Source organism: Loxodonta africana, chromosome 3 (genome assembly GCF_030014295.1).
Source record: "Loxodonta africana isolate mLoxAfr1 chromosome 3, mLoxAfr1.hap2, whole genome shotgun sequence".
NCBI classification, from domain to species: Eukaryota; Metazoa; Chordata; class Mammalia; order Proboscidea; family Elephantidae; genus Loxodonta; species Loxodonta africana.
In genome coordinates, this window is record NC_087344.1 from 113303081 (window position 1) to 113319185 (window position 16105).

Genomic DNA, 16105 nt, shown 5'->3' on the forward strand with positions numbered 1-16105 from the left:
ACTAGAAAATGAGCTCTATTATTTACACATTCCCTTGGAAAGTGTGCAGGGTGTTTTTGAGAAGGAAAGATGTCAATGCACAGCATTGCCACCAATTAGCCTGGGCCCAATTTTTATTTTTTCCTTAATTTTGGAAGTAGTGGCAAAACCATCCAGACACAGATTTGAGCCCATCTTGTTCAAATAATCCAGAAAATGGAAATTGTTTAAAACAGGTTCAGGTAGTCTGGACATAGCATAACCTGTGATAGCCAAGTTGCATTTTTAAACACAGTGAAGAACAGCAAAAAATTACATGGAAGAATTTTTCAAAATGAATTGCAGAGTAAAACATGTTGTTGTTGTTACGTGCCATCGAGTGGGTTCTGACTCATACGTACAGCAGAAATAAACACTGCCCGGTCCTGTGCCACCCTCACAATCCCTGTTATGCTTAAACCCATTGTTGCAGCCACTATGTCAGTTCATCTCATTGAGGGTCTTCCTCTTTTTCACTGACCCTTTACTTTGCCAAGCATGATGTTCTTCTCCAAGGACTTAGCCCTCTTGATAACATGTCCAAAGTATGTGAGACGTGCTCTCACCATTCTTGCTTCTAAGGAGCATTCTGGCTGTACTTCTTCCAAGACAGATTTGTTCATTCTTTTGGCATTCCAGTGTATTCAATGTTCTTTGGTAACACCACAATTCAAAGGTGTCGATTCTTCTTCAGTCTTCCTTATTCATTGTCCAGCTTTCACATGCATAGGAGGCAATTGAAAACACCATGGCTTGGGTCAGGCTCACCTTACTGTTCAAGGTGACATCTTTGCTTTTCAACACTTTACAGAGGTCTTTTGCATTAGATTTGCCAGTGCAACGCATCTTTTGATTTCTTGACTGCTGCTTCCATGGGTGTTGATTATGGATCCAGGTAAAATGAAATCCTTGACAACTTCAATCTTTTCTTCGTTTATCATGATGTTGCTTATTGGTCCAGTTGTAAGGATTTTTGTTCTCTTCATGTTGAGGTGCAAGCCATACTGAAGGCTGTAGTTTTTGATCTTTATCAGTAAGTGCTTCAAGTCTTCTTCACTTTCAGCAAGTAAAGTTCTGTCATCTGCATAATGCAGATCGTTAATGAATCTTCCTCCAATCCTGATGCCCTGTTCTTCTTCATATAGTCCAGCTTCTTGAATTATTTGCTCAGCATACAGATTGAATAAGTATGGTGAAATGATACAACCCCGATGCACACCTTTCCTGGCTTAAAACCACTCAGTATCCTTTTGTTCTGTCCTAACACTCTTCTCTTGATCTACGTACAGGGTCCTCATGAGTGCAATTAAGTGTTCTGGAATTCCCATTCTTTCCAGTGCTATCCATAATTTGTTATGATCCACACAGTCGAATACCTTTGCATAGGCAATAAAACACAGGTAAACATTTTTCTAGTGTTCTCTGCTTTCAGTCAGGATCCATCTGACATCAGCAATGATATCCCTGGTTCCATGTTCTCTTCTGAATCTGGCCTGAATTTCTGGCAGTTCTCTGTCTATTTACTGCTGCAACTGCCTTTGAATGATATCCAGCAAAATTTTACTTTCTTGTGATATTAATGATATCATTCAATAATTTCTGCATTCTGTTGGATCACCTTTCTTGGCAATAGGTATAAATATGGATTTCTTCCTATTAATTGGCCAAATTTCTTGGCATAGGTGAGTGAGCACTTCCAGTGCTGCATCAATTTGTTGAAACATCTCAATTGGTATTCCACCAATTCCTGGAGGGTTCCTTTCTGCCCATGCCTTTAGTGCAGCTTCAGTGCATACTGATGACATGCTACCTCCTGAAAATTTGAAAGTCAACCAGTTATTTTTGGTATAGTGACTTTGTGTATTCTTTCCATCTTCTTTCAACGTTTGCCACATTGTTTAATATTTTCTGTGGAGAATCTTTCAGTATTGCAACTAGAGGCTTGAAGTTTTTCTTCAGTTCTTTCTGCTTGAGAAACACCAAGCATGTCCTTCCGTTTTGGTTTTCTGCGTCCAGGTCTTTGCACATGTCATTGTAATATTTTACTTTTTCTCCTTCAGCTGCCCTTTGAAATCTTCTGTTCAGTTTTTACTTCATCATTTCTTCCCTTTGCTTTAGCTACTTGACCTTCAAGAGCAAGTTTCAGAGTTTCTTCTGACAACCATTTTGGTCTTTTGTTTCTTTCCTGCCTTTTTAATGATTTCTTGCTTTCTTCATGTATGATGTCTTTGATGTCAATCCACAACTTGGCTGGTCTTAGGTCCTTAGTATTCAATGTGTCAAATCTATTCTAGAGATGGTCTCTAAATTCAAGTGGGATATACTCAAGGTTGTACTTTGGCTCTTGTCGACGTGTTCTAATTTTCTTCAGTTTCAACTTGAACTTGCATATGAGCAGTTGGTGATCCGTTCCACTGTAGGTCCCTAGTCTTGTTCTGGCTGATGATATCGAGCTTTTCCATTGTCTCTTTCCACAGTTGTAGTTGATTTGATTCCTGTGTATTCTATCTGGCAAGGTCCACATGTATATTTGTCTTTTATGTTGGTGAAAAAAGGTATTTGCAATGAAGTAGTCCTCGGTCTTGCAAAATTCTAGCATGCAATCTCTGGTATCGTTTCTATCACCAAGGCCATATTTTCCAGTTATCGACCCTTCTACTTTGTTTCCAACTTTTGAATTCCAATCACCAGTAATTATCAATGCATCCTGATTGAATGCTTGATCAATTTCTGACTGCAGAAGTTGGTAAAAATCTTTAATTTCTTCACCTTTGGCCTTGGTGGGTAAATTTGAATAATAGTCGTATTAACTGGTCTTCCTTGTATGCATATGGATGTTATCCTCTCACTGACAGCATTGTATTTTAGGATAGTTCTTGAAATGTTCTTTTAAAGGATGATTGCAACATCATGCCTCTTTTAAGTTGTCATTCCTGGCATAGTAGACCATAGGTTGTCCCATTCAAAATAGCCAATACAGGTCCATATCAGCTTACCAATGCCTAGGATATAGAAGTTTATGCATTCCATTTCATGTTCGATTATTTCCTTTTTTCCTAGATTCATTCTCCGTACATTCCATGTTCCAATTATTAGTGGATGCTTGCAGCTGTTTCTTCTCGTTTTGAATCGTGCCACATCAGAAAATGAAGGTCCCAAAAGCTTGACTCCATGCATGTCATTAAAGTCGACTCTACTTTGAGGGGGCAGCTCTTCCTCAGTTGCATTTTGAGTGCCTTCCAACCTGAAGGGCTCATCTTCAGGCAGCATATCACACAAGATTCCTAGGCTATTCATAAGGTTTTCATTGGCTAATTCTTTTCAGAAATAGACCACCGGGTCCTTCTTCCTAGTTTGCCTTATTCTGGAAGCTCCGCTGAAACCTGTCCGCCACGGATGACCCTGCTGGTGTTTGAATACAGGTGGCATAGCATCCAGCATCACAGCAACAGGCAAACCCCTACAGTGCAACAAACCGACCAACACGTGGGGGGAATAAAACATACTTGGTTAATTTTATCCTTTTGGTTAGCAGCTGAGCTCTTAACCACTGGGTCACCAGGGCTCCAGAAAGATGATAAATACCTACATTGTACAAGGTACTACGCTCCCACGCAAGGGCTACAGTCAGACAGATGTCACACTCCCCTGTACAATCTCCTTATGAGATTCAGAGTTCAGGGTCACTGCATATAAAAAGAGATGCAATAAAGGGAAGAACTAAATTGCTCAATATCAAATAAATCAAAGAGGAGAGGGGTAGCCATGGAGTATATTCTGACTGGAGGTGACTCCATGTGTTTCAGAGCAGAACTGTGCACCGAAAGGTTATGATCTTTCAGAAGTAGATCACCAGACTTTTCTTCTGAAGCACTTCTGGGTGGACTCAAATTTTTCAGCCACATCAAAAACGGAGGAGATGAGAAGAGCATTTTTGCCTAGAGTGCTAGGGAAGACTTTTTAAAGGCAGCATGTTTTATATAGGAACATTATATAGATTATTAGGGGCTTGAGGGTAGGGAATATGGATTGGGCATTTTTACAACCAACACATGTAAATTGAGCTCTTTAAATATTTTTGGAATGGTGGATGAAAGGATTTGTACTACTAAAAAGGAGGAAAAAGGGTTTCGTACAAGCTGAATTGCCTGCAAAAAGAGAGAAAGGAAATAATGTTTACTGAATACTCAACATGTGTGAAGCACTGGACTTGATACTTCATATCTATGCGCTCACTGAGTTTTTCAAGTCAAGCTATGAATTTGGAGCTTTAACCTAATTCTAAGAGAACAAAAACTGAGACCAAACAGATAATACCTGGCAAGACTGGATTTCACTCCCGAGTTTGTCTTTCACTAAAGCCTGTGTTTATTTCACTAAAACATGCTGCCTGCTATGTAAGGGCCTAAGCTGGTGAGTCATGGTAACAATATTGAAAATAAATGTCTCTTGTGTAGTTTAGGACTGTGGACTTTGGAATTAGGCTGCCTTGAACTCTTTCACCTGCTCTCTAACATTGACCAAATTACTTAAATTATATGATCCTTTGGTTTCTCCTGTAAAATTGGGATAATTATAGGACCTACTTCATTGTGTGTGTGTGTGTGTGACAGAGAGAGAGAGAGACAGAGACACACACACACACAGAGACAGAGAATATATGAGATAACATAGGTAAAGAACTAGACCAGTACCTGGCATACATATTTGATAAATATGTTAGGTTCTAGAACTAGCATTAAATACTCTTGCATGAATAGCTTCAAGATGCTTCTTTCTACTCTTGAAAAATTTCAAAGTGGCTCTGAATAATTTATACATCTCTCTTAATTTATTTAGCTGTATTTATTTCCTTCTAAATAACTCTCTGGGTACTGACTTCCCCTATATGATTAGGTGGAATGCACCATAAACTTTGTCACACATTTTCTATTTGTGCTGATCATCTTTATTGAAATATCATTAGAAAAATAAAGAAGGCTTTACTGTTTAAACTGAATTTTCTTCTATAACTGTAGTATCCAGCTAGAAAACGTGTACAAGCATAAAATCTCTATCCTTTTTTCATTAGGTCAAGGCTATCATTCCTTGTCATGACAGAAAGGAGATATGTGTGCCTAACATTGAGCAATTGATGCCTGTCATTTGCTCAGAGGACACAAAAACCCTAATGTTTCCACTCTTCGTGACTCAGGTTCTCTCTCTTCATATAAAGCAAACAGAGCACAGCCTCTTGCAAGCCCACCCCTACCCCCCCTCAGCTATGACTGGCTTTCTGATATTGCAACTGACTTCAGCCCATTTGGAGAGTAATGTTGGATTGGGTGAAGCACAGAATCTCCAGATTTCCCTAAGATAAATAGCAACTTGAAAAAAACAATAAAATTTACTCTTAGAGACAAACTTCATGATGAAGAATCATCATAAATGACACATAAAAGATGCAGGGGATTTTTTTGGGGGGGGGAGTTTTTTTTATGTTACTCTAAATGAAGGTTTACAGAACAAACTAGCTTTTCATTAAACAGTTAGTACACATACCATTTTATGACATTGACATGTCAACACTCTCCTTCTCAACCTTCGGTTCCCTATTGACAGCTTTACTGTCTCTTCCTGCCTTTTAGTCCTTGCCCCTGGGCTGGTGTGCCCCTTTAGTTTCGTTTTGTCTTATGGACCTGTCTAATCTTTGGCTAAGGGTAAACCTCAGGAGTGACTTCATTTCTGAGCTTAAAGAGTGCCCGGAGGCCATACTCTCAGGGTTTCTTCAGTCTCTCTCAGGCCAGTAAGTTTGGTCTTTTTTTTGTGGGTTAGAATTTTGTTCTACATATTTTTTACAGCTCTGAGCAGGACCCTGTATTGAGATCTTTGTCAGAGCAGTCAGTGGTGGTAGCCAGGCACCATCTAGTTGTACTGGACTCAGACTGGTAGAGGCTGTGGTAGATGTGGTCCATTAGTCCTTCAGACTAATCCTACCCTTGTGCCTTTGGTTTTCTTCATTTTCCCTTGCCCCAGAAGGGGTGAGACCAGTGGAGTATCTTAAATGGCCACTCACAGGCTTTTAAGAACCCAGATGCTACTCACCAAAATAGAATGTAGAACATTTTCTTTATCAACTATATTATGCCAATTGAGCTAGATGTTCCCTGAGACCATCGTTCCCATAGCACCCCCCAGAAGATATATATATATATATATAAAATGAACTCCAAATAAAGAGTAAGAAAAAGAAAGATTATTAAAAGAAGAGTGACAAAAATACTAAGACAAAAAAAAAAAAAAATTCATTGCCATTCAGTTGATTACAAATCATCAAGGCTCTATGTGTCAGAGTAGAACCGTTCCATAGAGTTTTCTTGGCTATAATTTTAAGGAAGCAGATTGCCAGGAATTTCTTGCATGGTACTGCTGGGTGGGTTTAAACTGCCAATCTTTATTTTAAGAGTTGAGTGCAAACTTTTTAAGTCACAGACAATAAAAGAATAGGATAAATAATAGCTAATATTGCTTGTCCACTGACTTAAGTACCAGGCAGTATGTTAAACACTTATCATATTAAAAAATTCCCCCTTCACAATCTTTCTGTGAGACATTATTATTCTCATTTTGCTGATGGGGAAACTGAGGCAAGGTCATTAGCTTTCTCAGGTCACATAGCTGTTAACTGAGGATCTAGGATTCAAACTGAGCCGAGATGACTCTGAAGTTTGAATTTTGCCTCCAAAGTGATACAGGTAGAAAGGAGAGACAACAGATATTTATACAGTGAAATCTGTGAGAGCTGGAACTTGACGGGACCACATTGCTTTTCTGGGTCTCACAGATTTTCTGCCTTTGCCTGGGTGCAGTTTTAACACTTTTCTATCACTCTCTATTAGTAGAAAATACTTGAGTTTTCCTTCTCTAACAGGTTTCTGCCTTACACGAGTTCCGGCTTGCAGGTTTTACTGTAAAACAAAACCTTGATAAGAAAAGCAGCATATGCATAAAGAAACCTTAAGTTCACAGAGCTAAAGGTTGTTGGTGTCTTATTCTTATAAGTCCCTTGGACAGCCCCTGATTTTGTGTGTGCACATGAATACATTCCCAGACAGGGGTGCAACTTTACCCATGTAGGTGCAGCTACTATATGAAGACCTTCACCACTCTGCATTATAAAATACATGTCTTTGTCTGCCTTACTACACTGGAAGCTCCTTGAGCACAGGGAAAAGTTTTTTGATTTTTGATCTGTATCTTTGATCTGTATGTTCCCAATCAGTGGCAGAATGTCTGATATATTGTAACCCCATTGCCTTTGAGTCAATTCTGACCCAAGGGACCCTAGAGGACAGAGTAGAACTGCTCCACAGGATTTTCAAGGAGCGGCTGGTGGATTTGAACATTGTAGGTGCTCAAAAAATCTTAGTTTGCTTTTCTGCCACACCTTGTCTTCGTCCCTATAACAGGCCATTCATATCTTCATATTCCAACCAAACTTCAAAATTGTTTGTTTTCTTTTCACATACAAGCTTCTGTAGCCCTATGCTCAGCCTTCTTCCTTGTTAACAGGAATGACCCTCTGCTCTTATCCAGACCTGGAATTCCACTTGGGCACTAAATCCATTTCCTTCAATTACTCAAGGGCATGGTTACATTAACTCTCCTGCCATCTCCTACGTCATCCACTGTTTCATTTTTATTAGATCATTCTCATAACATGTGCTGTAATTTCTCCAATCCTTACAGGAAAAAAACTTCCTGAGCCCTCTTTACTCTCCAAATACTGCTTTATTTTTACAGTAAATATCCTCAAAATAGTTTTTATATACTCACTGTCCAAACTGATCTTTCTTGATTCCAGTCCAGCTAAATCTTCACCACTACTGTTGTTGCTTGCTATCGAGTCAGTTCTGACTCACTGCTCCTCTACAGCTGTCCTCTGTGCCACTACCCCACAATGATCTACATGTTATTTAATCCAGTGGCCTGATCTTGGTCCTCATTTTACTGAGTCTATTACCTAATATTTGGCATAGTTTATCACTTGTTTCTCCTTAAAACACTTTCTTCACTTTGCTTCTAGGGCATCACACTCTCCTGGTTTACCACCAGTTATCAATGGCTTCTCCTTCTCAGTCACCTCTGCTGGTTCTCCATCATCTCAGCAGCCTCCTGATATTAGAGTTTTTCTTGGATGATCTTTAGACCTCTTCTTCATGTATGTAACTCCCTTAGTGATCCCATCAAATCTCATGGTTTAAAATATCAAGTCAAAAGCAGACAGCTCTTAAGCTAACAACTGTGGCCCAGATCTCTCTTCTGAACTGTAGATACACACACACACACACACACACACACACATAAATCAAACTTGCTATGACCTTAGTCTTCCCTATCTGATTTTATGGTAACTGGTACTCATAATTCACTCAGATCAAAATCCTTAATGTCACCCTTAGTTTCTCTCCTTTTCTTCAGTCTACATCCAACAACTGGGAATCTTTTGGCTCTGTCTTCAAATTATAATCTGAATGGAATTACTTTACACTGCCTCCATTTCTACCATCATCTCTTGTCTGGATTACTGTGATAGCCTCCTAACTGTTCTTCCTGCTGTCATTCTTATCCCCTGCAATGAATTTTTAACACATCAGCCACAGAAATTCAAAGGAAATAAATCATATCACATTACCCTTCTGGTCAAAACATTCCAATAGGTTTCTTTCACACTCAGAGAAAAAGGTAAGATCTTCTGGTGGCTAACAGTGGCCTTCCGTCCTCATACTGTTATTTCTCTGACATCATCTTTTATACTTTTCCATCCTGCTGCAGCCCCACTGATTCTTTGCTTTCGGTCATGGATTCTAAGTTGCCATTCCATTTTCTCCCTGACCCATTTTATTTTATTGGGATATTTTATTGTGCTTTAGATGAAAGTTTACATAGCAAATTAGATTCCCATTCAATTATTCATTCAGAAATCATTCCATGACATTGGTTACAACTCCCACGATGTGTCAGCACTCTTACCTTTTCCACCCCTCTGGCCCTGTTTCTATCTATCCAGTTTTCCTGTCCCTCCTTGCCTTCTCATCTTTGCTTTTGGTGTAAATGTTGACACATTGGTCTCATATAGTTGAGTGTTTGAAGGAGCACATTCTTCATGGGTGTTATTGTTTATTTTATAAGCCAATCCATTATTTGGCTGAGAAGTGACCTCTGAGAATGGTTTCAATTCCAGGTGAAAGGGTACCTTAGGGAGATAGTCCCAGGGGTTCCTTTAGTCTCTATTAGTCCAGTAAGTCTGTTTTTTTAAATAAATTTGAGTTTTGTTCTACATTTTTCTCTCATTCTAACCAGTTTTTTCTATTATATCCCTGGTCAGAATGGTCAGCAGTGGTAGCTGGGCACATTTAGTCCTTCTGGTCTCAGGCTAGAAAAGCCTGTGTTTCCTGTGGGCCATTAGTCCTATGGACTAATTTCTTCCTTGAGTTTCTGTTTTTCTTCACTCTCCTTTGCTCCAGATGGGAAGAGACCAGTAGTTGTATCTTAGATGGTCACTCAAAAGCTTTTAAGATCCGAGATGTTCCTCACCAAACTAGGATGTAGAACATTATCTTTAGAAACTAAATTATGACAATTGACCTAGCTGTCCCAGAAGACTATGGTCATGAGCCTTCAAATTCAGTAAATCAATCCAACTAGCTGTTTGGGTTTGTCTAGGAAGTATGCATAACCAAAAAAACCCCAAAACTGTAGCTGTTCAGTCGATCCCTACTTAGCAACCCTGTAGGACAGAGCAGAACTGCCCCATAGGGTTTCCAAGGAGCAGCTGGTGGATTCCAACTGCTGACCATTTGGTTAGCAGCCTTAGCTCTTAACTACTGTGCCACCAGGACTCCATATCCATAACAGTGCCCCATATTTGTTTTATTAAATGTATATATATATATATATATATATATGTAGCATATAAAACAAATATATATATATGCCCACAAATATACCTATACATGCATGTGCATTTACTCCCATATGCCTTCCCACACCCATATAGCAAACATAGGTACCTATGTAACTACTCACATGTTTTTTGCTTATTACTGTTGAAAAATTATATATGCCATAGCACTTACTGTAGATTTCCTTTATTCTTGCTTACCTCTCAGTGTCTTCATTTACCTTAGTCAAGTTATGCTGACTTCCCTGTATTTTGTATTGCTTTTCTCATTACCAGAATTAACATGTGTCTACTGCAATTCCCTCTCCTTTCTGCTCCCATCTCTGGTAACCGTCAAAGAATGCTGTTTTCTGTGTGTTTGCCTATTCTTGACTTTTTATAAAAGTGATATCATGAAATATTTTTCCTTTTGTGTTTGAGGTATTTCACTCAGTATAATGTCCTTCAGATTCATCCATATTGCAAGATGTTTTCAGGATATATTATTATTCTGTATCATTGCATAGTACTCCATTGTATGTTTGTACCACAATTTGTTTGTCCAATTTGTTTAAGTCTGTTGATGGGCACTGAGGTTGTTTTCATCTCTTTGCTACTGTGAAAAATGCTGCAATGAACATGGCTGTGAATATGTCTATTCCAGTCACTGCTCTTATAGCTCTTGCATGTATACCTAGAAGTGGGATTGCTGGATCATAAGGTATTTCTATTTCTAGCTTTATGAGGAAGTGCCATTCTGTTTTCCATAGTGGTTATACCATTTTACAATCCCACCAGCAATGTATAGGAGTTCCAATCTCCCCACAACCTTGCGAGAATTTGTTATTTTTTGTTTTTCTGATCAGTACCATTTTTGCATGGGTTAGATGGTATCTTATTATAGTTTTGATTTGCATTTCTCTAATGGCCAATGATCATGAGCACCTTTTCATGTATTTGTTAGCCACGTGAATGTCCTCTTTGGTGAAGTGACTATGTTCTTTGCCTATTTTTTAATTGGATTGTCTTTTTGTTGTTGATTTGTTGAAGTTTTCTATATATTTTAGAGATTACACTGTTGTCAGATATGTGGTTACTAAAAGTTTTTTTTTTTTTTTTTTTCCAGTCTGCAAGTTCTGTTTTTACTGTTTTGGTAAAGTCTTTTGTTGGGCATAATTATTTAATTTTTAGGAGGTCCCAGTTATCTAGTTTATCTTCTTTGTTTACCTGCACCTATTTGAAATCTTTGCTCCAATGTCACCTACTGAAAAATTATTTCCTGGATCATTCTATTTACAAATTTTGTCTTTCCACCTTCCCTGATAAAAAGCCCTCAATAATACTTATTAACTTCTAACATACTATGCAAATTAGTTGTGTATTTTGTTTGATATCCCTTACCACTAAAATAAAAGTTCTGCAGTAACAGGGATTTTTGCCCATCTTGGTCACTCCTGAATCCCAATGCCTAGACAGTTTTACCTCATACACAATTGTTGTTTAATTATAACATTAAAAATGACAAGATACAAAGGTCTAATTTATATAAATAGTAAAATGCAAATACATAAAATGTATTATTTAAATAAATAAAAGACATATTTTATTCATGTATATGTAAATGTAGGAAATAAAATAATTAGGTATCAGTCTTAAATGAAAGAGTAAATGTTTGGTGATATCAGGGAGAGAAATCACCAGTCTAGAATCACAACCCTACCATTTCCTTCATTTTTAATATTATTTAAGCTAGTTTTCTATGTAATATTCAGAAATGATTACTAAGAATATCACACTTACTAGAGAATGCATTTGTTTATTTATGTGTTATAAACTTGATAATAAACACCCATCACAAGCCCTGATGCCAATTTTCCCAGCCAGGATGAATGTTGCAAGGTGACTTAATTAGTAAGAACAGATACAATGCAGTTTGAAGAGATCTGCTGGCCATGGTCCAATAGCAGTTCTCACAGTACAGTGTAAAGTACGTACTGCACATATAGATACCATCCAACTTAGGTTTACATGTGAAATCACAAGCATGGCTTTGCACTCTTCTCTGCATATCACTTTCAAGTGTAATACCACACTAACACAATTTTAGAGCTAATTGGAATGTTGTATTTAGCTAGAGATTTCATTGCAAGCTCATTACAGTTTGCAAACAATATTTACAATTTCTCATGTTTCTTTTTGTAAAATGCTTAACTACTTGCCTGCTATAATGTAAAATAGAGAATTAAAATGTGTGTGCACCTGATTTATTTAAATGACAAATTTTTATTCATGTTTTCAGTAATCGGCACTGGAACAGAAAACAGAAATTAAGCGGTTAATGAAAAAATAATGACTATGGGTCATTTGCTTTTGTAAGCCTCTGAAGTCCTCATTGTCAAAGTAAAATGATTGAAAATAATCTCAAAATGATATAAGGATTTCAGTCTATTAACTTTTCTTTTTTTTTTGCAGTAACTTGTGTGTAAAACATCTGCCACTCATTTACTATGACATTTCCATTGTTTTTTCTAAAAATAAGCAAGATCTAATTCAGGGATCTCAATATGGGGATGTACAATAAACAATTTTAAGATATATCACGAAAAAGCATGCTGTAATTAAAAAGGACTTTACTGTCTCCATTTGGACAGTGTTAGTTCCCCTGTGTATACTGTGTAATCAGCTGTTGATTTAGAATCTGGCAAATAAGATATATTAAAGGTCTTATACTGAGAGTTTAAAGGGAAGACATCATAAAATATTCACAAATCTAACTCCTGAAGCTGAGAGCCATCTGAATTAATATCTTTCTATCTATATATATCTTAAAGGTCTCTTTCTCATATTACAATTGGAATCCTTATGATTTGGGGCTTAAAATGGTCAAGGGGTAAAGACATATGGTAATAAAGATTTTTAATAGTATAATATAAGAAGTATCAAATGAGTGTGTATGTCTATGTAATTTGAGAAATGTTTTCGACTCAAAGATCTTTTGAAAATTTTCCCTGCACCCCCACAGGAAAAAAAAAAAAAATCAGTAGGTATTTTTCTCACCTCATCTACAGCAGCATTGTTCCAGAGCCAGAAACTGGCTTAAAAAATTGTTATAATAAAAATAATAGTTAATATTTATTGAAGACATATTATTTTCTGAGAACTGTGGAAAGTAATTGGCATATATTATCCCATTTAATCCTTGCAATGCCCCAATAAGGTGATAATTCTTATTATCCCTATTTTAATAGTTTTTAAAATGTTGTTATTGTTGTTAGGTACCATTGAGTCAGTTCCAACTCATAGCAACCTATGTACAACAGAACGAAACACTGCCTGGTCCTGTGCCATCCTCACAATTGTTGTTATGTTTGAGCCCATTGTTGCTGCCACTGTGTCAGTCCATCTCATTCGGGGTCTTTCTCTTTTTTGCTGATCCTCTTCTTTACCAAGCATGATGTCCTTCTCCAGGAACTGGTCCCTCCTGACAACATGTCCAAAATATGTGAGACAAAGCTCACCATTCTTGTTTCTAAGGAGCCTTCTGACTGTACTTCCTCCAAGACGGATTTGTTCATTCTTCTGGCAGTCCACAGTATATTTGATATTCTTCAACAACTTCATAGTTCAAAGGCATCAATTCTTCAGTCTTTCTTATTAATTGTTATTTAGTTTTTAAATGAGTGGTTAAACAATCTTCCCAATTTATGAAACAAGGACTAGGCAGAGTTGATCTCAGATTTAGACATCTTTTGGCACTAAAACCCTTGATCTTAAACACAGTTCTTTAATGCTAGTGTACCACACAGACTGAAATACGACACAGACATATCCGTCTTTTTTGACATAAATACTGTATGGGATATTTTGCAGAGTTATTAGAAAGCATATCATCTTGAATTTTGTCAATTAGGCTAATAAAATGGCTAATATTTTCAGTTAAAAATATAAATTTGTAGACAGGGAGATTGGACATTTTCCGTAACAACTAAGAAAATATAAATCAAGCAAAAATCTCCGGAAAAAAAAAAAAAAAAAGACCAGTAGTGGACATAGATAGGAGTAGCAGTGAACAAACAAAGGAAGAGAGGAAAAAGACACTAAGGTCCAGATCTAACAATTCAATCAGTTTCTTTTGAAGAGGAATTAAAGTTGATAGAAAGTCTTCATGCTTAATTTAATTACATACAACTCTTCGTGATTCTTATGCTATGATATAGATTTAGTTTCAGTTTATACTTTTTCTTGCATTTACAAGGTATTTTTAGTCTGCATTTTAACCCAAGAGACCCAACTGTGTATTGGAGACACAATTCTGAAATTTAGAGGGAAAAAATTCGGTAAGCAATTCCCCTTAATAAGGCTTATCCCCATGTCCCAACTGTGTAAGTTTCACACCTCCGACTGAGAGGGAAATAACGAGCACTAACAAGACAGCTCAGATTTTCAAGGAGGTCTTTTTTGTTTTTTTCTTCCTATTTTCATAAATTTGAAAAGTAAAAAAAAAAAGACGACTGGTCATAACTTACGCTTGGCTCTGCCTGAAAACATCCTCCACTCAATTCTTACATATTATCCTTTAACATATTTTAATAAATCATTTCTATAAACAAGAGAAAATAATAACTGAGGTAGAAAGATTATAAAAAAAGTTACTGGTTTCTAACATACAAAATTGCAAATGACATCATATAATTTTTTTCCAGGAACAATAAAACAAACCAGCCCCTCCCCACAATCACTACCACCAAACGTCAAACAGTCAAAACCAGGTGGACAGAAAGGCACTATGAAATAATCTGAAAATGAGAACTTGAATCCAATCAAAGGAGTAGAAATATGCACCAAGATTTTTCAGACCGTGTAATTCGGAAACCCTGGTGGTGAAATGGTTGAGAGCTACAGCTACAGAAGGTCAGCAGTTCAAATCCATCAGGTGCTCCTTGGAAACCCTATGGAGCAGTTCTACTCTGTCCTATAGGGTCACTATGAGTCAGAATCAGCTCTCCGGCAATGGGTTTTTTTGGATAAAATTCATGGCTTACTTTAATTTATTATCTACTCTTGATTTTTCAGTTTCTTTTTTAAGACTGCTCTAGCCTTCCTATCATCAGCTAGGTCTGGTAGAGAAGAAAACATATTTTTGAGTGCCTAGTATATGGCACCAATCAGGCAATTTAAGTATACTATTTACTTCCCATAATCCTTATGCCAGATAAATATTTTCCTGTTTTACAGATGAGGAAACGAAGCCTCAGGAGAGAGGTTAAGAAAACCTGTCAGTCATATGCTGACTGCAGTTACACTCCACACATGTGTCAAAAGAGCCTTTGTTTTGCTTTCAATTGTAATAGCATGATTTTTATATAAACAAAAGAATATACTTCATCTGCTCTGCAATCCAAGGTAATAACTAGTTCTGAACTTCTAAAAGCATTAAAATTAAAATGAATAGGATCCTTTGCATAATTACTTCACCTCAACCCTTTGTAACATATTGTTATTTCAGAAAAAGAGAATATAGAGAAATGAGAGATTTTTAGAGTCATAGACACGCAAAACGGGTGTGAAATTTTTCACTAGAGTAAATTATGTAAAGCTTTTAAATCAGTGTGCACCAAATTAGCTCAAAGCAAATACAAATGACCATAGCTATACCCGTCTATCTGCAACTTCTGGTTTTCTATCTATGGCAATCCATCACTGGCTAGCAAAACCTAATACGAGTGTGTGTATGTGTTTTTTTTTTTTTCCATTTACATGATTAGTTCCTTAACAGTATTGTGATTGAGGAGCACCCCTTTAAAGATCTCCACCTATCACTTATTAAACATACATTTCCATGTATGCAAAAGAATCAGCAGGGCAGGGCCTGACAAGATAAGTTATGGCTACACAGTGAAGAAGAATGATTATACCTCAAGTCGTTGTTGGTTTCCAGTTTATTGCTGGGACAGGAATGTGTGGGCCTTTATGGGAAGTAGTGCTTTTGTGAGGTTTAGATTAACCTGTATCATCACACTTCTCCCATCATCATTACACGAAGCAGTTAAGTAAGCAGATATAATAGGGATTAGTTTTGCTGTAGAAATTTACTGCTGTGAAAAATCAGATAGCTTCACTTTCTAAGAGTGACCGAAGTGACACCTACACGATGGAACAACAGTA